Here is a 13,059-nt window from a genome sequence, read left to right on the forward strand (position 1 = left end):
TATTTAATATATTTCAACATGTAATTTATGGCAAGGCTGAATTTTCAGCAGCCAGTACTCAGCGTCACATGGTCTTCCAGAAACATTTCTTATTATTATCAATGTTAAAAAAAGGTTGTGCGGCTTAATACAAAGTCCTGTCATAAAACTCTAGCTGGTACAGGCATCATTCTCTATAGGGCACAGCCTATTGGTTCCTGCTGTATCAGTAGCCAATGAGCTCGCTGCTCAACCTTCAAATACTTGGTTAGTATTTTCCCCATTGTCATATCTACTACCATGTAGAACACTCTGAGAGTTGATGACAGAAACATTTTTATGGTACCATGATTTTTTTAGTGAATAGATGAATATAAATTTCAAAAGCATTTATTTGAAATAGAAATCTTTTGTAACATTACAAATGCCTTTACTGTCACTTTTGATCAATTCAGTGCATCAATGCTTAATTAAAAGTATACATTTCTTAAAAAAAAATTAAAAAAAATCCCTAAAATTTTGAACGGAACTGTATATTCTACAAGCACGTGGGTACAACAAGGTTTAGCAAATATTAAACCGTCCCACTTAGTACATGTTTGGTTGTGATGGTTCATATGAGACTTTCCTTTTCAAATGGTACACTTTTGTTCCTTTTAGGTACTAATATGCACCCTTTAGGTGCAAAAGGTACCGCCCCAGTGAAAGCTTTTGTACCTTTTTTTTTTTTTTTTTTTTTACTGACACTATACTGTGGCTCCTGTTCACTCTCAACCTCATGAGGGTGCTGAATCCTCAACCTCCCTAATAACAAGGTGAAAAACAGTCAAATTATTTTTTTCAGAGTTGGGACCAATGGTTCTGTCCCCTGGTGCAGAGGGGCCCTATACCAGACCTGATGCCCTTGACCTGTCCTGCACCAACTCCTTTTGACAGTAGTGCCTTGAATCTTGAAATGGGCCCCATCGCCCATGAACCACCTGAGAGACGTCCTGAAGATTATTGCTCTTTCTTGGTAACATGAAGGTCACTTGAAGTGACACAGGCTCTTGTGGGAAAGCAAGCAGGAATGGGATTCCCAGTTCCCCTGTCATTTTTCATTCCCCAAATCAATCCTGGACAGGTGCCTTGGAATCTGGTGCTCCCTTCTCAGGGACTCACTTCTCTTCAACTCCTAGACCTTGTTGTAGAGCTGTTTATTTAGTAGCCAACAAAATAATAATAATAAATCAAGTTGATTTTGGTCAAGGAAAAACTAAGTGAGGTTTAGATCATCTGAAACAGATGAGATATGGAAAAGACAGAAAATAAGCTAAATAACTGAATATTTTATTTCGTGTTTACAATTAATGAACTGTATTGTATTTATTACCCACATATTTCAAGTTAACGTTATGCATTTTAAGAATGCTGCCCGCTCTGTGTTATATATGCCATTTATTTGATACAACCTTTGAATAACATGAAATCACTGTGGCAACAAATGGCTTTTCAGACCACCACAGAATTTTTGTTTGGAAGAAAGACCCTCTGTACAGTTCACATAAATATTTAAGTCTATTAATCACTATTTAAGTGAGTACTGAGAAAAACATTTGTTTTGAAATAAGAGAGCATATGGGATGATGGGAACATATGGGAATAAAAACAAACATCGAGAAGTTAAGAGGGAACAGGACTAGAACAGTTGAGTCACTGATCCTATTTTAATATGAGTCAGATCTTTTCTTTGGTCCATTTCTTTCAACAAGAATATGTAAAACAAATCTAAAAGTGCTGAGTATTTCAGGTCCAGCTAATCTTTCATGCTCACCCTGCATAACAAGCAGGAAATCATAGATTTGTTAGCCATTTTGCACAAAGAGTGTAGACAACAGAGCATTCTTCTTTATTTTTTATGTATATGGCATTTTATAAGGAGCAGTTTATTTTTCACTATATATATATATATATATATATATATATATATATATATATATATATATATATATATATATATATATATATATATACATATACATTTTTATTTTGCTATTTTCTTGATATTACAAAAAATAAACATCAAAATGATTCCAACAAAATGTATAAAATGCATTTTTACACTTTATAATACACATAACACTTCTCTTACTATTAAATAGTTGCTTACTGGCATGCATATGCATATTTGGCTGTCTATTAATAAGCAGTAATTAGGAGTGTTTATTTGAGGCAAAAGTCATAGGTAATGGTGAGAATTGGACCCTAATCTAAAGTGTGATCAAATTTAGATATGTCAACAAGCATAATCTTAATTAAGAATGCTTCAGAGAAAGATAAAAAAAACTAATAAAAAAAAATCTTAAAGATGTACAACATTAAACTGACATCATATTCTTTGATATGAGTTTGAGCTGAGATGCAAATATTGTTTAGGACAAAGCAGAGCCTTGATGTCATAAAGGTTGAGAACCACTTCTTTAGAGTGAGTTATGTGGTATAAATGTAAATATTATGGTTTCGTTCAATAATATGTGTTCATATTTAAAGATTTTTTTTTTTTTCATATTACAGTGATCTGAATATAGGTCAACAGATTATGTTTTATATTGTCTTGTAATTTTAACTGTTGGATACGTTGGAAAAGGTCAAGAACAGGTGAGAGATAAAAAAACACCACAGACCTATGGTGCTTTGTTATTTTGATAGTATTTCGATAGTATCTAACAACAAAACAATGGCATTTGTGCTGCTGAAGCTTAAAAAAATGGCAGTTAATTTCAGCTTCTTTTTTCTCTTAATTTGCTCCATTTCACATTCATTTGAAAGTGCTGCCCTTGACAATCTTACATAACATCATCTTGCATGTGCACTACATTATTCAAAATGACTCATTTTAATAATATAATTTTTTTTTTTTTTTTTTTTTTTTTTTTTTTTAAAGGTCTCCAAAATATTGTTGGAAGTGTAAAAAAAATCATTTCACATGAGCAAATAGCCTAAATAGTACTTAACTTGCCGGCAGTAATCAACAGAGAAGAGAAGAGCAGTCCTTTTCAAATGAGAATTTATAAATCCTTTTATGGGGGGACAAAATGCCACCAAATTAATTAAACATGGACAGGTCAGAACGTACTGCAGTCTGTCCCTTGTCTCCCCATCCTGTTGGAGAGACATTTGGAAGTCTTCGAGCATGAAATTAAACATTGAGGAGACCCCTTATTGAATATCTTCTATTCTCTAGGAAAGTCAAGAAGACTAAAGCACGGACAAGCCAAAAGATTTAACTGTCACAGTCAGCTCGTCACTTTGGAAATGAACACATTGGTTACACTGATTAAAAACATATTTGTGTTCTATCAGAAATGCAAAAAAGTCTTGTTTTGGACGGTTGCTGAACATTACACGTTGCAATATGTGCTTTGCATTTAGAGGTTTCATGTCTTGCCAAATTATGTGCACTCAGTTATTTTATTCTCTATTCTTGGAGCATGTTTTACAACTGATAATTAAACTTTGAAAGCTGCCTCGCAAAGTCTCACGCAGAAATGTCACCGTCTCCATCTGCTGGCTCTTCTACAATGAGGAGTTTAAAAATGCGAGAGGAAAAGGGCTTTGGCAAGAGTTTTAGGGCTTTATTTTTGTTTAAAATATAAACAGCAGTTTAAATATGTCGAGTAATTGGACTCTGAAGCCCTGAGACATATAATTTAAAGGGGAAAGAAAATATTTTCCATATGTCTTTGGTTAGGGTTATTTTCCTCTCTCTCTTTTCCAGCCGCAGTGTTCGGGCTGTTATTAATGTGTTAACTTAAACCACTGGAATTCACAGTCATATATCATCCACTTCCTGATTGGAGGCTGACCAGACCGAACCTCCAGTTGCCCGACTGTTGACACGAAGGAACGGAGAGTTTGCAAGCATTCACAGAGAATGCAGTTTTCTTTCAAATGGGACCTCGGGGTCCAATATCCTTTGTATTTGGTTTTCGGGATTTTGGCCCGCCACTCGAGTTTCCCTGAGAACATGCATAGTCTGACTGAGAACCGTGAATTATGATGCACTTCATATTGTTTGGTTATTTGACTTTGCTCATTGATCACCACCACTCGTCTTCCTTCAACTTTTTTTGACAGCTGTTGTCTTTAGTCCACATTTGAAATATTTACACACTCCCTCAGCCATTTAACCAGCCTGGTCTCCTCCATCCATCAGAGTTTGCATTTGTCTATCTCCCACACACTGATCTGAGGGCACGGAGTGTGAGTAAGTATGACAGATATATCATAGTCACTTTATAAAACACACCTGGATGCTCTCCAGCATTGCGATTAGTGGTGCCAGCGAGGAGGAGTCCGTCCTTTGGAGATCAAGGTCATGTCAGAGTGCGCCATGGGGGGATCTCATCAAAATGCACATCATCACAATCATCTTATTTAACCTTGATTAAAAATTCTGAAAAAGCCAATGTGCTGCTCTCTAGAGGAAGGTGATGCTTTCCTTCCAATCAAGGACTTATCTGACAAAACAAGCAATCTTCCATGGTCCTTCTTGGTAAAAAAAAAAAAAAAAAAAAACTTCAAAGAAAACAAACAAAAAAATCACAGCCATAAATATGACCGGAATGAATGAAAACCAACATTTCTAAATCCTTGAAAGTCTGTCCCTGTGTTTGTTCACAAAGCATATGGTTGTAGTTCATTTCAGTTATCATTAAGTATCTTGCACATTCCTATGTCAGTGCAATGACTATATTTCCTAGGTTCACACTGCACATAGTATTATAGCTTTACACTGTGACTGTTAACAAAGACACCTTTCTTGACAAAATAACCCATCTGATTCATCTTTTAAGTAAAATACCAATGATAAATGTACCCTTTACTTTTACATACCAGCTGTGCTACGCTTCCTGACTCTGAATTCTGGGAAAGAAGAGTATGAGATGCTTAATAAGCTAGGGTTATAATGGATTTGAACTGCCAGAATCCGAAGTGTACAGACTGTAAATGAGAACGTGAGGGTGATGTGTATGCATGTGCGTACATGACTATTAATTTTGCCAGAGATCATGGCTTATGTCTAAATAAAACATGCTGGATCCAGGTGCCGTTCGGCAGGATTTAACCTCCAAAATGAGAATGACGGCATTGAGGTCGAGGGTAACTTTCCTTTTCCCTGCCCTGCATTTTAGACGCAATGGAAAAGCAATCAGGCCTCACGCACTCTTTCAGGTCTACTACACAGAAAAAGAGAGTGGCCTAATGTTTGGGAGGCATTTAGAGATAGAACAGTGATTATTACACAAAGAGAAGGCAAGATACTTTAATCAGCTGAACAAATCATTGCAGTGCAGCTAATTAAAATCTAAATGTTCATCAGGAGCACTGGGAAGATCAGCTTGATTATGGATAGAGGGCACCATTAAAGCAGAGTAGACAAGTTCTATTATACTGTTAGACAGCAGAAAAACACATTACTGTGGCGTTTTAACAAATGATGAAAGACAAGTGCTATTGTATCTGGAACTGTGTGCAAAGACTTGGATTTTCCCTCATTGGAAAGATTTCAGCAGAGTTACTTTATAGTTGCATTGCCCTAAAGTTTGTTTGAAAAACAGCTGCAATGACTTGGAATAAATGACTGGTGGATGTTAAATCTGGCTACATAATCCACATTCAGCTAGAGAACAATTGTCAGAGCAAAATAAACAAATAAAACATTGTGTCTGTGTCACAGGGTGTATACAGGAATACAGACAAAGGCAGAAGAATAAAGTTACAACAAAGTTAAATCTAATAATCCACAAGACAGGCAAACAGGCGTTAGAAAAACACCACTAAATGTGAACGAGATCAGACAAATGCTGCGTTCCAGTCCACAATTGTCATGCCCTTCACTCGCTAACTTCCCTCCGTCTCGTTCACTCGGATGTACGTCATTGCTTACGTTGCACGAGTGCCCACTACTGGCGGAAACTGCAATGGGATGAAATTGGAACGTCCTAAGCCCTTGATCACTTGGAATCAGCTGTGGAGTTGATTTATGTATGTATTTATTTATTTTTCCCTTTAAGAATTTGTTTAATGCAGCATTCAAATGTTTATAGGTGTGTTTGGGTTGTTTTAAATAAAAAAAATAGAATTAATGTATCATAGAGTTGTTTGTTGTGGTGGTGATTAGATGAGATCTTTGGGGACGTCACAATCGTACTGCATTGTGGGACATATAGGTGCCTGAAGTGTACATATGAAGTAGACTCGCTCCCTCGGTCAAAATCGAGGGAACGAGGGTCTGTCCATATAAACTTCCCTCGTCCACTTCACGAAGTGGAACGCACTTCAAAATGGAGGCAGGGATTCCCCCAAGGGGAAGTGCTTAGGGAAGTTCGCAAATGCATGTCTAAAAGTGGACCGGAACGCAGCAAGAGTTCTTCTTCTTCTTCTAGTTTAATGGCGGATTGCATCCACGACTTAGGTGCACCACCTACTGTACCAGAGTATGCAATATGGGTAATGATTCAATGGTCTATTTAACTTAAAAATAAAATAAAAATAAAGATAAAACCTATATAACTATTTTAATATTACATATATACACTGTAACGGATTTCTGTAATTTGAACAGTATTTTACTGTAATATGTACAGTAAGATACTGTAAAATATGTATACAGTATGTTACTGTAAACAGCAAAGGATTATGGGAAAATATAGGGTCACTACTGTAATTCTTCACTACTGTAAATCAATTTACAGTAGTGAACTTGCCCGCGAAAAACTGACCAATGGCAAGAGGGATTTCTTTTCAAGTGTTTTTTTGAGGGGTGAAGTGGCAGTTAATGCACGGACAAAAGATCATGTAACTCACCAAAAAGGTTAGTATATAATTTCTATTTTATGTAAAACAAACATTTTCAAATGTTTTTACTTATGTTAACAGCAAACAAACATGATGTATCGTTTTGTTTTCGTCTGAATGGTTTTAGTGCCTTTTTTTCCTGACTGTCGTCAGAATGTTTTTTTGGTGCCTTTATTACTTTTTCCTGACTGTCGGCCGGGTCGCTGTCACGGTGATAATATTAACTGGTGAGTAAGTTAAGTTCACCTATATTAGCCGAAATATTCTTTAGTTAAAACTATAAAAAATAATGGTTGTGTGTTCCTCTGCCTCTTTAACGCAAGTTAGCTCATCAGGCGGGCGGAGTCATCGGTAACGTTAACCGAGCTAACAGCGAACTCAACGTGAAATACTGAGGTAAAGTGAGATAGACGAAACCCTTGTTAAAGTGCGGGTTTTAAACAATATTTTCACGTAGGCCTATATGATTTATTTTCAGGTTTTTGATCTGGATAATGCCATCTGCAACGATGGAGTGTGTTGGAGCCTTTTCATTGTGATAACATCAACTGGTATATAACGTTATGGTCAACTTCACCTAAATTATCCGAAGTAAACTTATTAAACAGAGAAGCATAATAACTTTGGTATGTTCTGTCTCCTCTTTCACAACTTTTTGGCAGATGTACAACGTAAATACTGAGTAAAACTAAGTTAAAGGGATAACGTAGTACACCTTAAACAGAAAATTATGTATGCCATCATTTACTCGCCCACAACGTGTTCTAAACCTGCATGAAGTTCTTTCGTCTGAACATAAAATAAGATATTTTGAATAATGTTGTTAAATAGTGGCTGGTCCGCATGGACTTCTATAATTGAAAAAAATACTTTGGATGTCAATGGGGACCAGTAACTGTTTGGTTGCTCATGTTCTTTAAAATATCTTCTTTTGTATACAGCACATTAAATAATTTAATGGAAGTTATGAACAAGTTGAGGGTGAGTAAATGGTGACAATTTACAATTTTGAGTAAACTAACCCTTTATCCAACACTGTTGTTAATTTCATCTTTTGTTTTATTTTCAAGTTTGTGGTCTGAATTATGTCGTCTGAAATGTCGGAGGTGTATTTTGGAGTCTTTTTTGTGATTGCCTTCGTAATGGTGATAACATCTACAGGTGAGTAAGATGACATCAATTAAATTAGCTGAAGTATTCATTAGTTAAGCAGGCAAACATGTTATTTTCTGTTCTTTATTTTGAATTTGCAGGGGCCATTCCCTCCGGACTGTACATCACTGCTGACGCTCTCCACTAATACACAGAACGGGTTGACGTTGGAGGAGGAAGAGGAGAAGGAGGAGGAAAGGGTTAGCAATATACCATTATCAATATAGAAAAGTTTTGCTAACTAATATTTTTAATGTTGTTTAATTGATTAAAAACTATAAACACCATACAACATTATATCTTACCTCATCTTCACCCCACATGTTATTGTTGTTAGTAATAAGTTCTGTTATTGTATTTTAGTTTTTTTCTGTAAACTATAACACTAAAAGGCTGCTGTGACTTCGTCTGTTTCAGGAGAGTCTGTTCTCAAAGCAAAAACATGGATGCTGACAATGAAGGGCAGAATCATCATCCAGTTACAACTGCTAACAGACGACTCTTCAGCATTAGCTGTCTATTTTGTCGAATGCAGAATCAGGTAAACCAAAATATATATATATTTTTTTTTTTTACATTACATTACATTTACATGCATGCATTTGGAAGTCACTTTTATCCAAAGCAACTTACATTGTATTAAGTTTAATTTAAATTATCCATTCCCTGGAAATCTAAGCATTCCTGTGAATGTATTGAAAAAGAATGAAGATTTAATGATTTAAATGTAATTTATTATGGGGTAATACCATCCCCTGTAGGTTAGGGGTGGAAATTGGCAAAAATTTGATGATTCGATAGTATTGCGATATTTGGGCCACAATTCAATATTATTGCGCTTCCTAACATTGCGATACAGCAAGTATTGCGATTCGATTCTGCGATAAATTGCGATTCATGTCCCCCATATTATTCAAAGACATTACAAAAAATAAGACTGCTCAACTCACTTCAAATGTCACATTAAATCTGTGAACATCTTCTACACATTTACTGGAGGGTAGTGCAAAAACTTTGTCCTTGAACATTCAGGACACAGGACCTTATTACAGAACGTAATTATATGAACGCGTCACCACCGCATTAGCACCAAAAACATGGAGATTTTATTTTAGAGAATAATTACACAACCTATTCGATATACTATAATTCTATAATTAAATAAACTAATCGAATATCCAAAAATTGTGACTCATCCCTGCATGTAATACCTTGTTTTTTTCCCAAAATCTTCACTTACGTCTCGATTTTCGAAGGGGATTATAAACGTTTCTTCCTTGGTTCGCTTTTATTTAGGCCTATTGCATTCACATTCTTTACTGTGGTAAAGTAGAAAAACGTTGTAGGACAGATAGCCTACATTTTTACTTGCACGTCAGATTCATTTCAACACAGTTTTTGCTTGTTATTAGACATGTACGGCGCGTCAAGTTTATTTGATTTTTAGTTTCGCTCTCTTTGGCAGCGCAATTTCAAACATAGCTTAAATGTCTTGCCCTTGTGGAAAATTAAATTCACTTTTCATACCTTTTACAACAAGTAGAAAACATGAAGATATCAGAAAATAGATCGATGGTCTCTTTCCTCCTCGTGTCATCCCTCTCAAAGCACAGAGCGGTATGGCTTCATGTGGAATCACGTGTCTTTGTGTGGAAGTATTAAACGAAAGTTTTTTTTTTTTTTTTTTATATATAGATTTAACTTTTCTATTATGTAAGTTTCTAATATTTACTGATATGTATTTGAATGCTTTACAGGCTTTGTGTTGCTTCTTTGACGGAATTGCTCAAATAAAGACTTTTTTGCTCGAATAAACTACATTTTTTTATTTCAATTTTCATAATAACCCCCCAACCACTGCAGGTAGTTGGTCCATTACCACCGCAGTGGTAAAAAAAACTGCCACCGTCACAGCCTTATAACCTATATTGGAATACTTTGCGCTACTGTATCAATATAATTGCGTGCGCAAAATATCGCGACACTGAACAGAATCGATTTTTCCCCCACCACTACTGTAAGTGGATTCAGAATCAGATATAGTGCTTTTATTAACGCCAAAGTACATGCAGCATCAAGTTTGAGGGTTAGGGAAAATTCTGCCAACACCGGACTGAAAAAATTATATATTTTTCCCTGCTTGTGTTTGCAGGTTCATTCTGAGAGTCAACCCTGATGGCACCAAACACCAAAGGCACAGATCAGATGGAAATCTGGAAAGGTCCAAAGAAAAGCATCAGCCTGAAACCCTCAGTGTTTCTCATCAGAGAGCTTGTCAACTTTGACTGGCAAAATTACTGAAATGTAACAACACAACACTGACTTTGACTGTATTTTATTGTTTTAAGGCCTGTTTTGCTTTTCAGTGTGTGTACGTTTTTGCCATGCTACAGATACAAATGGTCACCAGGAGATTAATTCTATGGACTTTGGAGATGTTGCCTTTTTTTTTCTTCAGCTAGTGGCTCCTAAAGGTCAAGATTTGTAATTTGTACTTCTAAAACAAAATGTTCAACGATTAAAAAGAATATTATAAGGACAAATGTTTGTGAGTTATTGTGATTTTTTTGGGGGTGGGGTAAACATAAATTAAAAAAAGAAAATTTAAATGATGAAAAAAAAAAAAAAAAAAAACTCAATACTAATACTGTAAATGAAAATACGGTAATAATACTGTAAATGCAATTACAGTAAATGGTACAGTATACTGTAAGTGAAAATACAGTAATATTACTGTAAAACATTTTACAGTAACTTACTGGCATCCAGCTGCCAGTAAGTTACTGTAAAATTTACAGCAACCTCTTTACAGTGTATTTATATCCCTATATTTTATAATATACCCCTGTACTCTTCAGATATTTCACAGCACCATTCTGTGTATCCTCTACCCCTTCTCCTGTTGTTCCCAATACACCCTCAAGGTTCCATTTTCTTCCTGTCTGACTTATTTTTTGTTTTAATTTAATCATCTCTTCTCTATACTTCTTGCAATGTCATATTATATGCTCTGCATTTTCTGTAATTTTACATTCCAAACATTCATCTGATTGACTTTTACCTAACATTTAGCCCTGTGTGGTCAAACCTCAGTCTGGTTAAACTATTTCCTCCCTTCTGTTCCTTCTGATCACACCCTGTGTATTGCTAGATTTTTGTATACTATGATATTTCATTCCACTATTATCCTTGTCCTACCTATCCTGCCATTTCTTCATCATTTCTTTTTTAAATATTGCCATAGCTTCTCCTTTGCCATATGGAATATTTACAACATTAACATCGTTCTTGTTGATTTTTTTGCTATTTTATCTGCTCCCTCATTCCCTTTTATGTTTACATGAGCAGCAGGTACCCAACATAATCTCACATCTATCCGAAGCATTCACAATCTAAATAAACTTTGATGAATTTCTAACATTAAATCTTCTCTGTTAGATTTCATATTTTTAATACTGTATAGGGCTGCTATAGAGTCAACACAGCAAACCACTCTCTGGTTTTACTTCTTCCACCCACTGTAACCCTACAATAATAGCCATCATCTCTGCTGTGTAAACTGACAACTGATCAGATAATCTTTTCCCAATACTTACATTTAGTGTTGCTATGTATATGCCTATGCCTACCCTATCTACTTCGTCTTTGGATCCATCTGTATAACTATCTAAATAATTAAAATATTCCCTTCTTATATACTGACTTGCCATGTGTCCTTTCTCATACTCTTTCCGTTCTTTCTTTAATTCCATTATGTTTAAATCTACCTCAGTAATCTACCACAGCTGGAACAAATGAACTAATAATGACATGACCATGGTAACTAAAGAGTGGCGGGAATCAAACACAGACAGACAGGAACTGAGGAAATACAAACTAAAAGTCCTTGAACTGAATAAAACTGACCATAATGGTGACAGTCTGCATACATTTCAGTACAAAATAAAATATTAATTCAAAATGTGGTATTAAAATGGTTGACGACTGGATAGTAACTCCTTCAGTAGGGGAGAGCGGGGCACAAAGTAACGCTTTTTGACTTTCTCAGTTTGTGTAAATCTACTTATGGTTCAGAGTATTTATTTTTTCCCACATTAATTTCCCACATGTCTAGTACAATTATGTGTTTTTGTTTTATTAATACAGTATATACTTTTTTCTTGATATACCCCGAAAGAATGGAAGTGAAATGTGACAACATGCCCCATAGGTGGGGTTCCTTGTAACATGTGTGGGGCACATTGTAACATGACATATGACAGCTTAAAATGTTATCTGATCTAATAAAAAAAAATATACAAAACAAACTAAAATATTTTCTAAATAAAATACAATTAAAAAACTTTTTCATATAAAATAATGGCAATTTGTAATAATTAAATATAAACTCATTTTTGAGTTTTGACTACGAACACATGAAAACACAGCTATACAACATAGTTCAAAACAAACAAATAATTAGTAATTTCTGAACATTGACTCTCAGTCTTTATTCACCTTTTTCTCACGTTTTCTCAATAAAATTAATAAAAGTATAGAATATAATAGCATATTTCTAATAGGGGCACATTGTAACGCAGTGTGACAACATGCCCCGCCTGCACAACTGGGATTTAAACCCTGCTAGTGTCTTCTGCTAGTTAGCGAAGAATTAAATAACTTTCTCAACTGTTAAATAACATCTTGGAGATTAAAATAATATCAGATTTGTCTTATTTTAAATAAACACCAAAAATAGAGATGAAAAATGTAATAAATGTCTATGGATATCTTCCAAAAAAAAAAAAATTTGGCGGAATTTTTTTTTTTCTATATAGTGTTGATATGGCGTTAGGCCCCGCGTTAGGTTGTGCCCCGCGCTCCCCTATTGTTTAAAAAGTATGCAGAATACACCTCATGATGTAAAGAGGAAGTCAAAAATCATAATAAATGCATAATTCATAATGGTATGTCAAAACTTTTGATTGGGAGCGTATTGACATCAATACAATACTTCAGAGTTCAAGTTGATTTAGCATAGTAAATATTTATCAGAATGAAAACACCAAGCAAGAGAAGAGAACGCCAAACAAGTCGAAATTCACTCAA

At 35.1% G+C, this 13,059-nt stretch overlaps 1 long non-coding RNA gene across 1 annotated transcript; it reads left to right on the forward strand.

Annotated features, from left to right (window-relative positions):
• Positions 1–7,918: 7,918 nt before the first annotated feature.
• On the forward strand, positions 7,919–10,505 carry LOC307156515. Its single transcript, XR_013820726.1, has 4 exons — positions 7,919–7,980; positions 8,073–8,171; positions 8,389–8,512; positions 10,124–10,505. It is a non-coding gene; the product is annotated as an uncharacterized lncRNA (long non-coding RNA).
• The last annotated feature ends 2,554 nt before the right edge of the window (positions 10,506–13,059 follow it).

Source organism: Squalius cephalus (assembly GCF_949319135.1).
Source record: "Squalius cephalus genome assembly, chromosome: 3".
Taxonomy (NCBI): Eukaryota; Metazoa; Chordata; class Actinopteri; order Cypriniformes; family Leuciscidae; genus Squalius; species Squalius cephalus.